This window comes from Quercus robur, chromosome 4 (assembly GCF_932294415.1).
Source record: "Quercus robur chromosome 4, dhQueRobu3.1, whole genome shotgun sequence".
Classification (NCBI taxonomy): Eukaryota; Viridiplantae; Streptophyta; class Magnoliopsida; order Fagales; family Fagaceae; genus Quercus; species Quercus robur.
In genome coordinates this window covers 26,304,920-26,328,006 of record NC_065537.1, presented here as the reverse complement: position 1 = coordinate 26,328,006, position 23,087 = coordinate 26,304,920, and the positions used below count along the sequence as shown (strand labels likewise).

Genomic DNA, 23,087 nt, shown 5'->3' with positions numbered 1-23,087 from the left:
ATTAAATATTCGTTCTTTATTATTTTTTATTATCTCTTTCTCTCTCTTCCTCTCTGTCTCTTTCTCTTCTCAACCACCAAAGTGAACAAACTTTCACTCTTTCTTCTCAACTCAGCAAACCCACTACCACCTAAAACCCCCCACATCACAACCTAGCCATAGCCACCTCCAAATACCCACTACCCAGCGACCATGATCACTGCCAGATACCCGCTCCCCAGCCACCATGATCACAACCCATCATCGCAAGATCGACTCACTGAGATCCACCAAACCCATAGCCTAGCCATCGTGATCACAACCCAAACCCGACCCCACCACTGTTACCAAAACGCCATCAAGAAAAAACCCAACAACCCAAAATTGCAAACCAATCGGCAACCCACTACCACAACTCGATCAACAAACCACCAGCCCAACCACTGCCAACGACTTTATAAGTTATACTAGCTATTGGTGCCAATGACCTTATGAGTCATAATGACTTTATAAGTTATACTATAGCTACCAAGTTGCCACCAAGAGGGGTCCGGTTTGTGAATCTTGAGCTACCACGTACCAAGTTGGCACCAATAGCTAGGGGCGCGTGAGTGGGGCATGATGTAACTAACAACCAAACCGCATGATATGAATGTATCAATTATGTTGTGTTTTATAAACAATGGTCGACTTTCTGCCCCTAGCTATTGGCATTTTTATATTAAGTATATTCACCAATGGATACATTTGAACATGGGAATTTTTTTTTTTTAGGTGGGGATTGAAGATGGGAATTTGTATACTTAAGAAATGCATTTAGTCAGATAGAGTAGATGGTGTGGCGGCTTTGCATATGAGAAGCTTTTTATCTTCCTCTTTTCTTCTCTCTCTCTAGCCCTTCTGTAATTTCTCTCATTGCACTTCTATTTTGTTAATGAATCCCATATAGAGAAAAAATTGAAGTCATGGTAGGATCATCACCTCTTCTAGCTTCAGCTTTTTGTGGTGCTTGCATCTTTGGCCAACTTTTTGAGTTAGCTCAAGCTCAAAATCGAACCCAAGCTGCTACAGATCCTGCTGAAGGTGTGCCTCTCTCTCTCTCTCACACACACACACACAGAGTTTATTACATATTAATGTTGTAGGCTGATCAGAGCTTTTTTTGTTTTCTGCATATGTTACATATGAACAGCCATACGATATTTTTTTTTTTTTTGGATTATAATCCAATAAATAAACAATGAACGCCAAAACTGTGTTTGTTTATAATTGTTGAAGTACAAAACTTGAAGTAATATATAAAAGGCTAGCTTATAGAATTTGATTGTGCTGTAGCTTGCAAATCTAGCTATGGATGAAGTTAATAAGAGCCCCAAACCAACGAATCATGTTGATAAGTGCAAGGTAGATATTGTACTTTTGATATTATCATCATTTCAATAGCTAGCTTAGCTTTACAATTGTGCTGGCAACTTGTGGTGTCAGCCATTACATTATTGGGGTGGTGGTAAATACTACATCATAAATTAATAATTATATATTTAACTAAATAATCAGACAGCTATGAGCAATGCTCTCTCTCTCTATATATATATATATGGAAATTTCAAAGGCTACCAACTTAGTAAATTAAAAAGAAAAAAAAAAGTTATGAAAGATTTTTTTTTTGGTCACTATATAGATTAATTGAATTAAAAAAAAAAAAAAAATTCAATCAATCTATATAGTGTAGTGACCAAAAAAAAGAAAAAGAAAAAGAAAAGAAATCTATGTTACATGGATTTTACTCACTGTTTCATTAAAAAAATAAAAATTCATTCACTGATTGATATTTTTTTACACCCTTTAAAAGTGGGTTAATTGTAATTTTAATTCTTAAAAAAAAAATATTCGTAGATTTATTAGTTTTGGACAATTTGGATATTTGTTAATTAAGTGGGATTTATTTTATGGTCTAATCTGTTATGGGTATCAATGATTAGAAGGTTCTTTTTTACAAACACAACATTTTTCTCTGTTTGGGATGGGCTCAAAATAAAAATAAGCTATTTATTTTTAGTATAATGATTTTATAAAATTTCGCTCTTTTTTCCTAAATAAAATTGTTCTTTTAAACAATTTTGGAGGGTGTATATTAGATTGATCACAATGATGTTTAATTGTGAATGTGATTGCAGTGACAGCACTAAATACAATATTTCAAAAATGGGGGATCTCAGCAAATTCAAATCAATGGAATATAAGTGGGGAACCATGCAGTGGAGCAGCCATCGACTCCACAAGTTTTGACGACCAAAACCACAACCCCTTTATCAAATGTGACTGTTTGTACAATAGTATCTCGCCACATAACCCAATTGTATGTTTCTTTCTTTTATATATATATATATATATATATAAATGTCCAGGGGAGTAGGGGTCCTGGCAACTAAACACGCAAAAGTAATTTTGCAACCAAATCTTGGATGTTCTGTGGTAGGACACTTATATATATATATCCTCATGTTTTGTTTCCCATGCCATTTTTGCTTAGAATTACAATTTCTACACATTCAACAAAAAAAAATAGTTTAATGTAAGTTGCATTTTTTTATATTATAATTTTTTATTGAACTTAAACGAAAAGCAAGGGGATCGCCTCTATTATATCTGACTGGTTGTTGAAAAGGTTTAAGTTTATTTTCGATATTAGTTAAAAAATTAGTATCAACACTGTTGAATATATTATATTAACTGGTTGATGAAGAGGATATTATATATTAACTGGTTGCCTAGTAGCAAAACTTATTTTATATGTTATCATATACGAAAATTTTATGTACCTTTATAGAGTGGCAGAGGAAAGTAGCAATAACCTTTTTAAAAAAAAAAATCATTTGACAGGTGAGGTGAGTTGCCAATGTGCATTACAAAAATCGCTATTCATATCGTTGATTTATAATGCTTATCCTTAACATCTTGTTATTGGACCGGGTGTTTATTTATTTATTTAAGAAGGGTATTTAGAGCTCTTCAAGCACTGAATTATTCTCCCGAGTGTGTATGTGTAGTCCCTCATCTGACATACACCAACTAATTATCGAGAATTTTGTTAGTTTGTTGGGTATAGAGGTGGATATTTCTAAAGTGAACTTAACTAGAATGGTGGTGGTTGTGGGGGGAGTTCATGGCTGATAATAATTCTTTTTGTTGGTAGGTAACATGGGTCTCAACTCGTATTCCATCTTAGTATTTTTATAGAGGAAATGAGGAGGTATTATTCAGATGAGAGCTTATTAATAAACCTACTTTATATTGCACTGAGAAATAGATAAGGGATAACAGAGTCATTTATTGAGATATATACTACCCCAGGTCATTTTTCTATGCCAATTTCTACCATTCATTTTAGGATAAAAATATGCACAAAATCCCGTATAGTTTCCCCTAAAAACATAACACATTAAAGTTTTGAGTGTAACATTTAAACCCCTTGCGGTATTGTTTTACCTGTAAATTGTTAATTATGTAACATTTTACCTTCTTGAGGTTTTTGAGTTTAAGACAAAACCCCCTATGGTATTTCTTTATGTGAAAATACAGTTCTAAATATTGATAGTGTCATCACATGAGCAATACATCTTTTATTTTAATGGATGTCTATGGTTTTCACATAAAATGATACACATGGAGTTGAGTGTTGCATTCAAAACTCAGGGGGAGGGGTGGTGGTTGTGTGTTTCACTCTAAATATATATGTGTGTGTGTGTGGGGTACAGCAGTCAAACAAATGAGATTTTTTTGCCACCCGAGTCAGCCTTTTTCTAATTAGAAGATCTAATCTGTCATGGGTGTGCCTTCATGGTGCTTCCCATGTTTTGTTCCTTTATTTTAAAGGTTTTTGAGCATGGAATGTCATACAAACATCATACCATCAAATTTGAGCATAAAAGATAAAATATTTTGCTGCTTAAAATTTTGATGAAATGTATCTTCACGCAACAATTTAAGTTGGTGGCATCTGTTGGTCAAACCAATACCTATGATGGATGTGTGAGCTTTAAAATTATTGAGTTTTGCATGAATTGGCCATAGAATCCTAAGGACTAAGGCGAGGTCATGGAGACATCATAAGGAGGCCTTGTCATAATATCCTCTTAAAAGAAAATCTCATGTATGAATCATCTATATGATGACCAAAAATGAAAAGCTAAAATGTGTCAACTTTATAAATTCACATGGTAATATAAAATGGGAACTCTACTTGAATTCAATGTTCCAGTGTTGAAATGGGGAAAGGAATTGAAAAAAAAAAAAAATTGAAGAGATAAGTTCTTTGTGTGTGAATGTGCGTGTGCACATGTGTTTTATAACTTAAAAGTTCTTTATGTGGTTTCTTGTATTTATATATTGATGGCTAATTTTATCTTCTCCTATGCTCATTTTCTCCTTGTACCACATTTCACTAGTACAAGTGTGGTTTTGTACAATGAACCATGAATTTTATGCCATTGGAGCATACAAGCACAATTTGAGATGCATTTAGCGCAAAAAAAAAGAATAAAATCTAAATACTTGCAAAGGATAATCAGATGGGGCCTCAATATGTATTATTTGTGCAAAGTGCAAGTTAAGGGGATTCGAGTTTGACCCTCAAGTCTAAACCCATAAGAAGGGAGCAGAATGCCACTAGGGTATATGGCCATTAATTGGAAACTCACCGTTATATGTAAACATTCCCTTGTAGAGAGCTTTTATGATATTAATTACTAATATTCTTGAGCAGTCATTCAATCTGCCACCTTTACTAAGCTTACAGTTTTAGCAATCCGTGAATTAAATTCATATACAAGCTGAAGCACAATTATTTCATATGATAATCCCCCTTTTTTCAATTTTTTATTTTTTATTTTTTTAAAACCTTGAAAGTTCTGCAAAATTTGGTAAGTTACAGAAACTACACTTTCAAAATATCTTGCGCATCTTCAGTACTTCAATCTTTTTTTTCACGGTCGATTTATTTTATTTTATTTTATTTTTTTTATTATTTTTTTTTCTTCCTTTTACAGGAGGGCTTATGCCCTGAATGTAGTTGGCGTAATTCCAGATGAACTATGGACTTTGACTTTCCTCTTCAATTTGTACGATATCTTCTTGATATGTTTGTTTACTTGTGTTTTGCATGAATATGGATTACCTTCTTTTTCATGTAAGCTAGGATCGAACTTAGACCTTGAAAGTGTACTGCATCATGCAAACCAATTGAATTTTGTGGTAGATGTGGTGTACTAGTTTTCCAGGATGGTTCATTTTCATTATAATTTGTTAAATGTGCTATGTTTCCAATATTTCTTACAGGAATTTGGGCCAAAATTACTTGACTGGTAACTTGTTTGCATCCATCGGCAAACTATATCGCATGCAATACCTGTAAGCCTGTCTCAGTTTTGGTTTGAAACTCAAAGGATATTGTATGTCTAATGTCAGCTAACCTTTCTCTTTCCTTTGATGTTTAATAAATTAGGAGTTTTGGCATCAATGCATTATCAGGGACACTTCCAAAGGAACTTGGAAATCTTACAGATTTAATATCATTGTAAGTTACCCTCATTCAAAATTTGTAAGTCATCTATGTGGCATCTTGGTGGTGTTGTTTCAACCATTCTTTTATTGTAATTTATTTGAAGAAGGGTTTTGTGGTAAGCTATATCTCAAATGGCATTTCCTCCTCCCTCAATAATAGTATGCGTGTGTGACTTACCATTAAAAATAATGAGGAAGGGTTTTCACAAAAATATGAATTTAGTAGTCACCCTGATGCAATTGTACACCTATTTTGATGCTTTCTGCATTTCATATCTTTTTTTTTTTTGGCTGGAATTCTATATCTCACATACTTGATCTTGATGATCTGCACCCGAAGAGAATCAAGTCCTTGAATATAAATTATAATTCATATATTGTTTTACTTTTTAATTTTGTAGGTCTTTTTCGACAAACAACTTCACTGGTTCTCTCCCATCTGAGCTTGGCAATTTAGTGAAATTAGAACAGCTGTAAGTTCTAGTACCATAAAGCTTTCGAATTTCAGTAAACGTTCTGAAAATCAATTTGATTTGATTTTATAGCTAGGTGAGGCAGACTTTGGAAATGGTTCTAGTAAAGCTTCTTGTAATATCTTGTTTGTTGCTAGAGATTATAATAACTTTGTGACAACAAATCTCATATGCCATATTGCAAGGTTTTGCCAATGCAAGATTATCTGTTTTATCCTAGGACAGAAAACAATGTAATCATATTTAAAAAATATATATTTTACATGATAAAGTCAAGTACTATTAGTTGCTAGAAATGATATGGTGAAAATGATATATTCTGTAGATACTTACCATGAGAAATTTTGAAAATTGTTCTATTAGCTGCCAAAAATGGCTTGAGACCTTTCCTTTGGTTGTTAAATTCATTAACTGTTACTACTGAATTTTCATTTGAGCTGATGATAGGATATCAATATAATTTTATTCATGTAAATTCTTTACGTTGACAGCTACTTTGATAGTTTTGGAGATAGCTGTGCGATTCCTTTGACATTTGCTAATTTAAAAAGCCTTGTGATAGTGTAAGAACTAGCTTACTACTTCTTTTCTCACTTGCAAACTTTCTAAAATTTACATAATGATGAATATTAAAACAAAAAATTGTGATTAGATTGTGTGAGGAGATATTTCTTATGGTCTCAGGTGGGCTTCAGACACTGAACTAACAGGTAGGATACCTAACTTCATTGGGAATTGGTCAAAGCTTTGTAAGAATATTGTTAGCCCTATTCTATTTGCTTCTCTCTAAATCATACTTGATAAGGCTCAATTTCCATTGCAAAGTCAAAGTTATCATTGATAAAATTTTAGTGTGTATTTGTACATTCTATAGAAGAGATGCATTTGTGCACAATTTATGATTAACTACTCCAAAATGATTTTGGTAGGAAGCTTGAAGAAAACTCTTTAGAAGGTCCAATACCCTTAGCGTTTTCCAATTTGACTTCTTTGACAGAGTTGTGAGTGTCAACATCTTTTAGTTACTTTTATTTGTTTTTTGTAGATCTTGTAAAGTTAACAATCTCATGTGTGATATTATTGTAGGAGAATAAGTGATTTGTCTAATGGGAGCTCTTCACTGGCTTTTATAAAGAATATGAAATCTCTAAGTACCTTGTAAGAAAAAGCCCAAGCGTCTATGTTTTAGATTCCTAATTATGAATATCCATATTTTCTTTCCTCTTTGTTGCTCTTCCAGAATATAATATAATAGTTTAGTTGCATCTGTTGTAGAGTGCTGAGGAATAATAACATTTCTGATTCAATTCCATCAAATATAGGAGAATACTTAAAGTTGTCACAGCTGTAAGTAATTCCCATTGGTGGGTGACTATTTAGAATTTTAGATACACGTAGTGCTGGAATTTAGGTTGAATTTGATTGTTGTTCAAAGCAATGGAACTGGGAACATCTATGCTATTTATTAGGTTGAGCAACCCCAACCTAAAGAAAGAAATTTATGTGGGTTCCTATATTAAAATTTATGTGGTAAATACTGATCAAATTAAGTGATATTGTTATTAGGTTTCCCTTGGCTTGCAAAATGAACTCACCCTATTTGTCATTGGATAAGGGGCCACTTCATTGTAATTCAAATTCATCCTGTTTGTTTTCCACTCTTCTTATCTTTTCTCTATCCTTTTCTTTTCCTTCTTTCTTGTTGGGATAGTGTGTAAGGATTATAATTGTTAATTACTTCTTGTAGATAACTAGTTTTATGAATCACAACCATGTGATAATAGCTTTATTATCAATACATAATAATAATATTGTTTTACTTTTTTAGGGATTTGAGCTTCAACAATATAAAAGGACAGATTCCAAACGTGCTTTTCAGTTTGAGTTCGCTCTCTTTCTTGTAATATACCTCATTTTCTTAATTTCATATTATTCATCCCAATATTATTTTGTATTATATTGAAGCATGTACTATTGCCTTCATTATCAGGTTTCTTGGAAATAAAAGTTAAACAGCACTGTGCCTGCACAAAAAAGTGGGTCTCTTCTCAACATGTAAGTACATAAAGACATTATTTGCATTTAACAACATTATGATACATTTAAAATGGAGGTGTCTAACAATTAGCTTTTTTGATAGAAATCCCTTATTTGTATAAGGATTTTTTGAATCTCCGATGCATATTTACAAGGAGTTATATTCAGTTTGATGTCAAGAGGGTAGTATGACTTTGATCTCTTGTTAATACTAAGCTATTTACGGTGGTATTTTGGTAGAAAAAATTTGAGTACCACATCCCAAAATCTTGTATGAGTTAAGTGAACATTTATATGTAGTGAGCTATAACAATCTTATGGAGCAGATACTTTTACATTGGAAGGTTAATCAAAGATTTGATTTCCATGTAATAATTTAGCGATTACTCTAAAATGATGGAAGTGTTTCCTTTCTTTTTTTCTTTTTTTGGGGTGGGGGGGGGGGGGGGGGAGTGTGGGTGGGTGGGGAGGGTTTTTTCTGTATATCTATAAGCAAGCAATTACTGAAAATAATAAATGTTGTATCACTAATGGATTAATTGTACTGGCCTAATCTTATAGTCTCATAAAAGAGTATACATGGATTTCCATGTGTAGCTGATAGCATAAACAAGCATGGGATTGTTTACTAGTTGAATGGATCATGTATCTAACATCCTTCTTATGTTATTATTGTAGTGACTTGTCTTACAATAAATTACAAGGAAGCTTTCCTTCTTGGGTTAGCGAAAAAAATTTACAACCGTTTGTATACTATTCTATTTGAAAATATCTTATATTATATTTATGTTTCTGATATTCTATAACTTGCTACTCTTGAATAAAAACTGACATTCAAATCTTATGCTGTATAATATGCAGTAATCTAGTTGCCAACAATTTCACAATAGAAGGTTCAAACAGCAGGTAAATTTCTCGATGCTATATTTTTTATTTTAGCGCTTGAGTTTTACTATAACTAGACGCTAACCCGTGCGATGCACAGGATAGTTAAATATATAAATTACAAATATTTATTTTGCTTGAAGGTTCTATGATTTTAAAATAGATAAAATGATTATTTCTTTTTTTTATAAACAACAATCTTTATTGAAATGTATCCAAGTACAGACAGAATATCAAACAAAGGAGTAACTACACTAAAAATACATTTGTATGGAGGAATCTACATGTTTGAAAGCTCTAATTGTACATGCCTGAAAATGTTTTCAGATTGTTGGAAAAATAACAATATTTTGAATTTGCTCAATAGAGACACATTTTTTTTTTTTTTTTTTTTTGTGTGTGTGTGTGAATAAAACTATAGTGCAGACTTTATTAATAGTATTATCATTAAGTAACAGGTACATCACTGTCTATGAGACTCATAATACATGGAGGGAACTCCTCTAGCCAATATATTGCATCAATATAGTTCTTTGCTTCATATGCTACTTCGAGGAAGATGATAAGAGAAACATATATTCTTGATAGAGGACTCAAGCCCACTACTATCATTAAGGATCTAGGCAATCCGCAAATTAGTGGTCCAACTAACTTTAGTTCATCTATCAGTTTTTTGACTATACACTCTACTTCAACTTTTTGAAGCCCCAAGTTTACAAAGCACTACATTTTGTAATCTTATAGCCTGCACTTCAATATGATCATTCCCTACTTCTAATTTTACACACATTGCTCATATACATTGGCTTGCACTATCAACAGCTACCCCTAATCCAAACGATGTATTGTTATGTGGTCCATACAAATATTCTACAAAAAAGTACAGCAAGCTCATATGACATCAAGTGCAACCAATCAAATAATTAAGCAATTTAGACCCAACAAATGGCACTCCAAAGCCTTACATTTGGGAGGGGAAAAAAATGACAATAATAAAATGCAGGACCAAACATATTTTATCAAACATGTAAAGATGACGCAAACTCAACAAACACACAATAAAGTCAATGCTCATTACACATTACACAAACACAATCTCTAGATAAATGCTAAGATAGATGATCTATCTTTTTTTGGCTAATAGACTTATCCTAAACTTTTATGTTAGTTTAATTCATAATAGAATATCAAATGGCATTCAAGATGATCAGTGTTAGATTGCTATAACCTATAACATTAATACCATTTAACAACCGTTTCTCGTAACAAAATAATACCAAGTATTTAATGAAAATAGAATATAGAATGTTGTTTCGTGCTTTATGATGCCAATAAAAATAGGCCTTAAAATTTGATATTCTAGACCAAACTTAGTAGTTGTAAAGTATCGAGCTTTTTTTTTTTAAAAAAAATTTCCATGGTTCTCATTTCTTAAGTGCATTTGTTAGTACAGAATTACTACTTGAATAGATTTTTTTTTTTCCTCGTTAGATAAATTACTCTCAACAATACCCAATTCCAAATTTTCAGCACAAACTGGTTAACTTTGCTGATCTTATTTCCAGTGCAATTCACTCTTCAAATTATGCAAACTGCTAACACCTTCAAGATTAATTTATTTTTAGAAAATCCAAAACTTAAAAGGCATAAAGAAAAACCAAACATTAAAGAAAAATACTTCAAAAAGTAACTAAAAGTTAAAGGCTTGTGAGTAAAACAGACTTCTCAATCTAATGGGTTCGAGTTTCCTTTTTAAATATCCTTGACACAACAAATTCTCTATTGATAATGCAATAGGCTCTTACAATAAAACAAAGGCTAAAACCGAAATATCAAATTGTGTTCAATCATAGAAATATTATGGCCTTTTGCTATGTTGTTTTTTGGTGTCAGCCAAACAAAGCATGCTTTCTCATATTGTAGTTTGCAATCATAGTCTTTGCAAATTATATGATAGAAGACTATGTAATCAGTAATTTCTTTTGCACTTATTGAGATAGCTTACGAATATGTTATTAAAATAAATAAATAAATAGGCATCCAGAGAAGGTTATAATTGAAGGGATAAGAAGATGAACTGAGGGTGAGAGACTCAAAGCAAGACAATATAAAGAAACTCCTGCAAAGCTTTGGCAAACATCTCTGTGCTGAAGTGATCGCTGGAGAAGACATATCTAGGCTCCAAAATCCATACCAAACACACATAGTTTCAACTTTTAGTAGATTTTATAATCAAATGGGATAACTTGCACACAAAAAAGCATCTTGCTCTATATTAAACTTTCAAAACAAAATAATATAACAATATAAAAGTACGGTTCAATATCAATGGTTTGAGATTAAATTTAACCTCCTTGGAGGGCTAACAAACAAAAATTTAAATAAAGGAAACTACAGCTACAACTCCTTTTTCATATATATATATATATATATATATATATTCCAGTACCACTCATTCATTGAGGAATTTTATCAATCATATTATACACAAACCCTCCCCCCAAAAAAATTCATGACCATTGCTAATATCAATGCAATAAACTCTAACATGAAAGAGTTGGGAAAACCCATCCAAAAAAAAAAAAAAACAGCCCACACTCCTTTCACACCCAATAGAAGGTGGAAACCTTTTGTTACCTTAAGCAAGAAATTTAGAGTGACAGAAAGGTAATATGGAATACTGCTGCTCCAATCGCCTTACAAGTCACAACCATCCTCACTAATCATTGCCACCAACAATGGCCAAGTTGCTCTCTAAGAAGCTTTCGTGTGCACCAACCCAACCATTAAATCACGATGAAAGTTGTCAATACCACCTACAAATAAAAAAATCTCAAATTATACTACCAAAAATATCTGAGCTTTTCTCTACAGCCAAACACAACAATAAAAATGAAAAAGGAAAAAGAAAACATGCTGAAAGAAAAAGGGGAACTTATTGGAGGCAAATTGAAATCTGAAAAACAAACAAACAATTTAACAAATTCTTAGGTGTAGATTAGAGTCTTATAATCCAAATTGACTTTTGAAACCAACAATACTCAAACTAAAAGCAATTTGAAAATAAACGAATTAGTAAAACTAAATAAAAATTAAAATGATTCACAAATACATGATCCGATTTTTTTGGAGAGAGAAGAAATGAGTGAATTTCTTGAAGGAGTCGGTGTTTTGGGCTAAAGTTGTCACCGGGGAAAAGAGTAAAAAAGGCCAACAGAACATCACTTAAGAATTTTATCAAACATTTTGTGTACATGTAAAAGAAGCAACACTTAATGAATCACTGAAAAATTAAAATGTAACAACAAATTGTCCTAAACAGGTATGTATTATGTGGTTTTACACTCACAACTTAGTAATTCCAAATTTGCAATATCCGATCAAAGTTTCTTGGACAATATTCAAGTGCATATTAATATTATAATAATGTGTTAAGAGAGCAACAAATTGGATTACTTAAGCAAACAAAGTCCAAAAAGAAAATTTGAAAAAGAAAAGAGATGTACATATCAGAATCTGTGCTAGGACGACTACTTGCTGCAAGCTTTCGTGAGAAGAGACTTCTGTTTCCTGAAAACCAAAAAAGAAAGATATACCTGAACTGAAGAAAACACAAAACAAATTAGAAGTAGAAAGTAAAATGAAAATAAAAATCAAATTGTAGATTTTGGTTTACGGATGGTTCTAGGGCTTTTATGCTTTGAACCAACTTCTATCAATATTTATAGACTGTGAGGAGAGAAAGGCAGGAAGGAAGGAAGACAGAGAGATTGCCGCTAGAAGGGAGAGAGGCTGGCGTGAAGTAAATGTGAAACCGTAGAACAGAAAGTGAGGAAGGGGAAGGAATGTGAAACAAAACGTGGGGAGAGAGGAGCTTTAAACCGTGCAACAAAAGGAATTTAAAAACAGAAGGTTGAAACAGTGAAAACAAAGGGTTTCAGCTGAAAAGGCTTTGTTGGGCTTTATGGTAGAATTAAATTTATAAGAAGTGGGCTTTATGGTGGAGATAGGGCTAGGATTGATTTTATATTTATTACTATTTTAAATTTTAAAATTGTAGGACAAATTCAGAAAATGAGATGAAAATGACATGGCCGTTGATGTGGCTCAACGTGAGCCTGGCAGCACTAAATGTTACGCTTCAGCTTTTAGTATTATATAGATGAAACAAGTTTCTAATCAAGTTTAAAATGTTATTAGTCTTGTCAATTATGGTGATGAAGCTGTTAGAAGCTGATAGCATGTATATTACTTAGACATGTTCATTAAAAGGAGTGAATCAGTAGGGTCTGATGCAGGACAAAAGCTTTGATACCAAACTAATTTGAGTAGAAAATATTCTCTTAAGCCTCAAATGTGGAGATCCTGAGCATGAGAAATGGGGTTTCCAGCTCCAACAACTCAGGAGTCATCAATTACCAAAATATACAAAAAAAAAAAAAAGAAAAAAAAAAGGGTCAAGCCTGGTTATATCATCTTATTTACATGGTCAAATGACACCTAATCTATATGTTTTGCTCATACGAAACATTGATAAAAATGAAGAGTAATTAGCTGATTTCATACCTAGGAGAGTAATGGGGATGGGGACTATCAAAGCCCATTTGATTAAATTGCCCCTCCACACCCCCCCCCCCCCAAAAAAAAAACCACTTCTGCATAAATATTATATGTTTCCCTTCATGATCAATTTCATATATATTTAATTCTTCTGATTGCAAGTAATGCCTTACATTGGGAAACCACAAGTCTTAACTCATTTAAAGAAACCTCTTTCATCATGTGACAATCATGGTTTAGTATTATTAGGAGAATGCTTATGAGCATATTGCCAAGAGATCACTTCTAATTATATGAGTGAAAACCTAATCCTAATAAGAATATTTGTATGAATGAGATATATCTGCTTTAATAACTAATGTTTTATGTCATTAAACTACATATTCCTTGCCTAAGTGCATTTCTGTTCTACTTTAGTGTTTTGCCTTCAGGATTGAGCTGTCTTCAATGGGGTTTTCCTTGCAATCATGGCATTGGAAGATATAAGTACAATTTAAAAAATCACACTTGATTGTAAGATTGGAAAGTATTAGTTGGTATTGAGGCCAAACCTTGAGAAGATTATACTCTAGGATTGGTGCTTCTGAGCAGAATACAAACGAACAAAACTTCAAATGTTTACAAAATATTGATATGGACACAGTAAAATCAAGATGCATTCCAAATTTTTAGTACACATGAATATTAGACCTGTCTTTTTAGGGGCTAAATTTTCAATGTATCACAGCTACATTCCAGTGTTAATTCAGTATACAGTAATTTTAAATGGCAACATGATGTACTTTAAAAAGAAAAATTGCAAGGTCAGTGAACCTCTGCCAAGGACCCTATACTGGTGATCATTAAAAGAGTATTTAAAAAGCTCGGGTTTGAATATGTAAATCTTTTGTACTTAGCACTAAGTCGCACATTCAACTTACAGATAATCAAACTATTTTTGAACTTACGTTCTATTTTTTTTTTTCTTCAGACTATTGGTCAGAATTCTAAATTCAAGCATGTCCACTATTGAAATGCGTAGATTGCTTATGAATGCTAAATTTAATTACCTTTTCCAAGCTTACATATCAATGATTGTTTTTTTTTAATATATTGTTTACAGGTTCTGAGTTTGCAATTAAGTGTGGTGGACCTCAGATTACCTCTTCTAATGGGATTTTGTATGAGAGGGATAATGAGACACTTGGTCCAATCATATATTATGTGGTTGACACAGAAAGGTGGGTAGTTAGTAATGTTGGATATTTTAGTGGGTCCAATAATGCTCAGTATACAAGTTCTTCGTTATCACAATTCACAAATACTTTAGACTTAGAGCTGTTCCAAACAGCTCGACTCTCTGCTTCATCATTACGATACTGTGGCCTAGGGCTCGAGAATGGAAACTACACTGTGAGCCTTCGGTTTGCAGAAATAGCGTTTGTAAACTCTAACACATGGCAAAGTCTTGGGAGGCGTGTCTTCGATATTTATATCCAGGTCTGCATCATATTATCGAATTGTTTTAGAACTTCAGCGTTTTCTTTTAAAATGAAGTTTGCATTGCCTAAAAAGTTTATTCACCCTAGTAAATAAGTTAATTTCTTTGATAAACTTTAATTGTGTAGTTTAATAATTTTGCACCATGATCGTGACTAGGGATTATGATGCCAATCTAAGTGTATATTTCTTTACAGAAAAAGAGTATAAGAACAAATATATTGACTGTCTTATTCATCAATATAGATTTTTGTTGAATATGATGCATATTTACAATTGAAATTATCTAATCAATTCTAAATTTGCCACTAGCAGTTCTCTATTTTGGCCCCTCCACATGTTTTCTTTAACTATCTATTTTGCTCTTATTTTTCTCAAAATTTTTGTCAAGTACGGTACAACCATTACCTCTGCGATTTCTTCACTTTTGTTGCAATTTATTTCCAAAACTCAAAATAGTTTTGATATCCAAAATATGTCTATAATCATGATAAGGATTTTGAATGAAACCTTTGATGTATTCCCTCTCCAATTTTCCTATAAAATGACCTCTTTCCTCTTATCCTCATTCCTTTTTTTTTTTTTTTTGGGCTAATTTTTGAATTTCTTTACTCCAGGGGAATCTTGTTTTAAAGGATTTTGACTTGCAAAAGGAAGCTGGTGGTGCCTCTTTTGTAGCTGTTCAGAAGGAATATAATAATGTTCAGGTATCACAAAACTACCTTGAAATCCATCTCTTTTGGGCTGGAAAGGGGACTTGCTGTGTACCTGCTCAAGGTACTTATGGGCCTTATATTTCAGCCATCAGTGCTACACCAGGCAAAAAAGTGCAGAAACTATAGATGCCATTTAGAAAGATTAGGTATTGGTTTCCTCACAATTTAGTAACATATTATTGACCATCTTACTTTGGTATAGAATTTACACCCACTGTTAGTAACAGTCCTCCAAGCAGCAACAAGAATAGGACTGGTCTGATTGTGGGTCTCCTTGTTGGTGTTGGGGTTGTGAGCTTTCTGGCTGTTTCATTGTTTTCTATATTGTTCGAAGAAGAAAACTGCCAACCAATGATGATGAAGGTAAGCCAAAAATCATGTTGCACGTGCATGATGATAGTTGTCAAACTTTATTCAGTTTTCTCTACATGTTAGAACAATGGAACTCTTTCCTTATGTGATGCTATGGTACTTGATATTAGTGAGGTGGCCTCTGCATACTCCATAATAGGTTGAGTATAAAATGCAGTGTATCATTTCTTGTATACATAAGCGTTTTTACTAAAACCTCTTTCTATACATGTCCTGGAATAATACGCATGCACACACAAACAGACATATATGACCAAAAAGGAGTAGGGAGAAACATAATTTATGTGGCCAATGAAGCCCCAGGCTATGGACAAATTCCCATTTATTTAGCTTGCTACCCAATCTCCTGCTTCAGTCCAACAACATTCTGGACTAAAACACATGGATCATTGACGCTTAAGAAAAGGATATTTCCTCATTTAGTTTGAAGAAACGTAGCTGAGTTTTCTGCTTTAAACCACTCAAGCAAATCGATTACTAGTTATTGGATTCAGTGTTACAACCTGTGTTTATGTTGACATTGCAGAGCTCCTTGGAATAGATGATAAAACATTCACTTTCAGCTATGCTGAACTAAAGACAGCTACAGAAGATTTTAATCCTGATAATAAGCTTGGAGAGGGAGGATTTGGACCAGTTTATAAGGTAATTCCTTATTCTAATCAAGAACTTTAGTGGCTGAAACCAAGCCATTGCCTTAAAGTTGACTGTTTGATATAAGTTTAGAGCTTCTATACATCTATTGATATTTCCAAGAAATAGCTATTGACAAATCAGAGAGTTAAACACCACCCCTTTTCTTTTACTTTTTTCTTTCCTTTTATATTATCCTTTTATTTTCTTTTTCCATTTGTTGTGAAATTACTTGGTTGTCTTCACCATGATATCTTGTTCCTATGATTGGTGAGAAGCTGCAGTTACTATTGCTGTAGAATTAAATTGATCCAAAAATAAATGAAGATTCATAATCCCATATCCATATGCCCCTTTCTATTTCTTTTACTAGTTTTATTGTTATCTTTCTACTTTAAGAAGTTGAAAGTTTTTTTTTTCCCTGATAATCAAGTGAATTTTATTAAGCAACAAGCTGAAACCAGCCACAACAGTTAACGGCTACAACAGAGCAAACAGCTCCCAACTACAACTAGACAACAATATCTAAACTAGCAACCATGATTGACTACCCAAATACACAGATCAGGGACAAAATCCCAGAAACTAACAAACCAAATTACAAAATAATGCAAAACTAAAAAACCACATTTCCACTTAGCAAATTAGCAAGGAGAACTTTCAATTAACCAACCCCTTCTATCCCTATTTCCTTAATGCCATTTACTTACCCGAGTCCAAAAGGGTGCACTTTGGTAAGTCCAAAATAATGCCGTATTTCCTTTTTTTTTTTTTTTTATATATTATTAGGTGTCAAATTTGTGTCATTAAGCTTTGTAAAACACAGTTGCATAGGCACATGTATTTGGTAAACAATTTTGGAAAAAATAGATGTAGGAGGTGAATTGAAACTTTTTAAAGTTTAGGCTTCAATTGCAATCAGCCCAAACTATATAGTTTAAAATGTAATTTGCCCCCCCCCCCCCCCCAAAAAAAAAAAAAAAAAAAAATTATTGGACACATTCTATGTAGTCTCACTCTAAACAAACTATGATAAATTGATGATTATGGAAAATTAATATCCTCATGGATGGTTTAAAGTTTGAGTAGTTGTTTAAGATTGTTAAAAATGGACTAGTCAAGAAAAAATCATCTCTGGTTGATGTTTGTTAGATTTGATAATCATGGGAACCAATAGATGGGTAATTACATTTTGTGGAGGGTATAGTAGTTTGAGTAATCACAGTTGGTACGAATAAAGAATTTCCAAAATCTTTTAGTATTAGGAGATTCTGACCAAATAATTGAAGTCCAAACAAAATTATATTTACTTGGGGCATAAAAGTAAATTTCTTTTTTATTTCTTCTTTTCTAGACATTAGTAAGGTTCGTTACCTGATCTATGAAATGGGATCCATAAGATTACGTTTTTGGTAGTTTATAGCTTGCCAGATGTATTGCTTGTATCATTGGAAGGGAAAACACTCCAGAAAGAAAGTTTTTTATTTTAGAAATCAAAGTTTTGGACCATATGAAGGCAATCTAGTGCTTTGTAGAAAATTTATATTGGGCAACCTGTCATTCCTGCCTAATACTTTTCCTTGAATGGTATGAGGCATAAAATTGAAAATGATTAAAATGGACATGCAAGTTCATGGTGATGGTGACCATTAAGCAACTACAATTTTTTGAAATTTATTCTTATAAATTTTATGTATAATTGGGTATTGTGTGGTTTTGTTTTACATTGTTTGACTTTACTTAAGACATCAATCAGATAAGAAGTCTAAATTACATCTCTATTAAGTCATCCATCCTAATTATTCAAACTCTTCTTTTCTATTTACTATAATAGATTAAAATTATATGTAGATGGGTGATATTTTTTAAATAGATTCTTTAATATTTTGTTTGATATTTTGTATTGAATAGGGAACACTTAATGATGGGAGAGTACTTGCTGTGAAGCAACTGTCTGTAACATCACACCAAGGAAAGAACCAATTCCTAACTGAGATTGCTACTATATCTTCTGTGCAACACTGTAACCTTGTGAAGTTGTATGGATGTTGCATTGAGGGAGATAAACAACTCCTTGTGTACGAGTATTTAGAAAATAAAAGTCTTGATCAAGCATTATTTGGTATGTGAATGCATCTTTGCCGTTGCTAATTGTGTGTAAGTATTTATTTATACTATGTAGATTTAATTTATATGCTTGCATGAGACAGGAAAAAGAACCTTGAATCTCGATTGGTCAACACGCTTCGATATATGCTTGGGTGTGGCAAGAGGTTTAGCTTATCTTCATGAGGAGTCACAGCTTCGGATTGTGCACAGAGATGTGAAGGCTAGTAATATCCTGCTTGACTCTGATCTCATCCCCAAAATATCAGACTTTGGCTTGGCCAAGCTTTATGATGATAAGAAGACCCACATAAGCACGCGCGTTGCAGGGACTATGTAAGATCCTAGAGGCTTAGCTTGTCACCTTGTCTTTTTGAATTACATAATCCTTTTTTTTTTTTTATTGATTTAGTTTGATTAGCACTAATTTGTGCACGTGATTTTTACTGATGTAGTGGGTATCTTGCATCAGAGTATGCCATGCGTGGGCAGCTTACAAAGAAGGCTGATGTGTTTGCCTCCTCGTTTGGGAGGAGGGAATAGAATGGAAAGGAAAAAAAAGAATAATTTTAGAATATTCTTCCCTTCCTTTGTTTGGGAGTTTTAATGGAGGGAATGGAAAGTCCATTCCCTTGTTTGGGAGTTTAAGTGGAAGGGAATGGAATGGGTAGGAGGGAACATTCATTCCTCTCTATTATTTTAAAACCTCAAATTTTCATTCCCCCCAAAATTGGAAAGAATGAGAGGGAATGAAATTAGATTTAATGATTTTTTTACTAGAACTCCCAAAATACCCTTATATATTCAACCATTTATTTTAAAATAGGGGTCTAACAATAATATTGTCATAAAATGATTCCATTCCATTCTCTCCATGTTGCTCCCAAAAAAGATTACTTACATTCCATTCATTTTCATTTATTTCCATTCCTTTATTTTAAAACATCCTATCAAGGTTACTTAATTCCATTCCATTCCATTCCTTTACTTAAATACATTCCATTCCCTTATCAATTCCCAAATGGGGCCTTGGTGTTGTGGCTTTAGAGCTTGTTAGTGGCAGGCCAAATTCTGACTCAAGCTTGGAAGAAGAAAAGATATATCTTCTTGAATGGGTATGAACAATATTTTTGTGCACCATGACATTCATCTTTCTTTAATTGGATGGATTTTTTCCTTCAAATAGTTTCAGTAGCATTTATTTTTGTCTGGATATGTGTTTTGGGTTCATGACAGTCATGATCCATCCACAACTATATATTTTCTTTTGGTTCTGCCGAAAGTTGAAGTACCGGCAAAACTTGGATCATAACTTACCAATAAATAAAGAGGAAGTTAGGATGTCTAAAGGAAGCAAAATAATTTTATTTGCTTATTTAGAGTATTTGCAAAATGAGTCCACTTTGCACCATAATGGGAAATCAAATGAGTCTCCATACCTAAATCTATGCGAGTAAGAGTCTACTTTTTGTGTGACCAAATACTATGTAATGGTCTCGTTCCAAGTTATTTTATGAAATTCATGATAACACACATGTTCTTGATTATTCATAATTTGTGATGTTCTTGATTTTTTTTTGAAGTTTACACACTCTTATATAGAAATATATTTCAATCTTGACCTGTCAGTGTCACTCATCCAAATGTCACAGAACATTCAAAATGAGTATTTAAAATGGAGTGACTGTTAGATTCACAAGATGAACCTGTGGGTGACTTTAGGGAAAACAAGTAGATTTTATTTAGATCCCCAGTAAACTAAAACAAGGTTGTCTTGTTCATTCAGACAATTTGAATACTCATTGACAATACCTTTATACCATATTATGAACACTTGGACAGCTAGACTCATTGAAACAATTGGATTCTCACTTCCACCAATTCTGTACTATATCTGAACCACTAGAAAGTTATCTCATTGAAACAAATGGATCACTCACTGACACCACTTGTACACAATATTGTAAAGCTACTCTGATAAAATATATATCTTTCTCAAGCTTGGCAGTTGCATGAAAACAACCGTGAAGTTGATCTTGTGGACTCTAAATTATCAGAATTCAATGAGGAAGGAGTAAAATGACTAATAGGAGTATCTCTTTTGTGCACTCAAGCATCCCCAACGTTACGGCCATCAATGTCGCGTGTGGTGGCAATGCTCTCTAGAGATATTGAAGTGAGCACTGTAACTTGAAGGCCAGGATATTTGACAGATTGGAAATGTGATGATATAACCAACGTAACCAATGAGGGTGCAACTGATACTAGCTATTTCAACTCATCAACAGCTAGTACAAGCATTGTGGGTGATGTAGGGAATTCACTAGCAAATGCTTCTAAACCTATGATTGGTGATACTATCAAACAGGGTCGATGAGAATTTGTCATTATTTTCCTTTTCTTGTGTGTAAACTAAATAGCGTTTTGTACATTCTTCAAATCTTAATCATATGTATTTATAGAATCATGGATGTAATTGTTTAGCATGGATTTTGCAATCTTCCTCTTGTGATTTTGACACCTTAATTCCTTATTTTTTGGTAGAGGTGTAGTTTGTGTCATGTAGTGACAGAAACACTATCAAATGTAAGGCACTATTTAAGAAGCTGTACAAATGCTTCATATGGAGATTTACCTTATTTATTTATTTAAAATTTCACTATTTTAGGATTTTAATTGAAAAAGAATTAAGGGTTTTAATTGAAAAAGAATTAACTCTTTTGCTTATTTGCTTACAGTTCACCATGGTGAAATACTGTGAGTATGACCAAGGCATCGAACCCTGATATCTAAGCTACTTTGGCCAGTGAGACATCGCTGACTAAGTTTGATAATCACAAAGTCCATTCAATTGAGACACATAAGGAAAAACGAGATTTAATCTCCAAAGAATCTTGTCCATATTCAAGTTGCCCCAAAGAAAAATACTACTAGATTGGCAAGCAATAGAATGGTTGTGTTGTGTATCAACTCTTGGTGTCATTTGTGGAAAGGCAAGGGTTCCTTAAACAAAGATTGCATGACAAGATTGTTAGGTCCTTTTTTTAGATTGCCATCTGCTTGTGCTTGATCGGTTCTCTCTGTGGACTTTGAATTAGTTTGGGGAGTCGAATCCACCACCCTTGTCTGCACAATCAGCAAAGAAGTCTAGTGGAGTGCCTCAATACACTTAACAAGCCTACAACAGAGGTAAAACACTTCAACAAGTGTTGAAATCGAAGTGAATGGAATTGTTAGCATTAGGATGGGGATGATCGTGATCCATGTAATGGAGGAGAAGAAATCATTTTATGTTTAGACTGTTTAGTACCTTTAAGAATGCACAAAAAATATAATAAGCTATCTGCTGAACTAATCATGATGTGTATGAAGGTGTAAGAATTTTTGTGTGAATGTAAGGATGAGTTTTACTGCAATTTTGACTTTCTATATTTCTCTAATTTAGTTAAGGACTAATGCCCTTCAATTCAGGTTATTCCCTATTTTAAATATATTTTTTGGTGCTCTCAAAATACCGCTCAATGTAGGGAAGGCTTGCTAAACTCACTAGATTGTTAATCACTTGTTTACCATTAGTTCATTGAAGGCCAAAAATCTTTATGATGTACAAGCTGACTTTGAGGATTTAGGACAATCATCATTTAATGTTTGATTGAATTTGAATACTTTTATTGGGTGTGAGGATAAGTGTGGGGTAATCAGTGGCGGAGTCAAAAAAATTTTCTATAGAGTTCCAAACTAAACATTAAAAAAATGATGACTAAAAAAAGTGGTCTTAGTTTCATAATTACCATACTATATTTTTAGGTATCTCACAAGTAGAAAATGAAATAGTTTGGCCAAAAGTTATGACACCATTTTTGCATGTATTTAAAATATTTTAAAAAAATTTATAGCCCACCTTTCATATTACTAAAATAATTTATAACTAAACCAAAGAATTATAGTGAATTTGTATTTGTATCAATGCTTCAATAAATAAATACACATATTACTATATCAAATATAATCATATAATATTTCATAAACAACAGTAATAACTTTTTTTTTTTAAATTTAACAATAATAATAACTTAAAATAGTATAACACTTAAAAACATTATCAAAATTAAATACAAATTAAAATATTATAACAATTGTGAAAAATGTAAACCGCAAAACACATATGATATACAAAATTAAACACAAAAGCTATACACAGCTGTCAAAACAGTAGATAGTACTATCATTTATCAAAACTAAATATTATAATAGATGCAAGCTGTAAGCTTGTAAACCACAACAA

General features: G+C 32.7%; 1 long non-coding RNA gene and 1 pseudogene across 2 annotated transcripts; one reads left to right on the top strand and one right to left on the bottom strand.

The window, feature by feature from the left end:
* The first annotated feature begins 769 nt into the window (after window positions 1-769).
* On the top strand, window positions 770-21,288 carry LOC126721011 (probable LRR receptor-like serine/threonine-protein kinase At1g56140; annotated as a pseudogene).
* LOC126721014 (uncharacterized) lies at window positions 11,212-12,872 on the bottom strand. Of its 2 annotated transcripts, XR_007653781.1 has the most exons (3): window positions 12,613-12,872; window positions 12,443-12,506; window positions 11,212-11,752 (listed from the first exon to the last, which is right to left on the bottom strand). It is a non-coding gene; the product is annotated as an uncharacterized LOC126721014 (long non-coding RNA). The 2 variants fall into 2 exon arrangements; XR_007653780.1 differs by having other exon boundaries at window positions 12,443-12,872.
* Window positions 21,289-23,087: the final 1,799 nt, after the last annotated feature.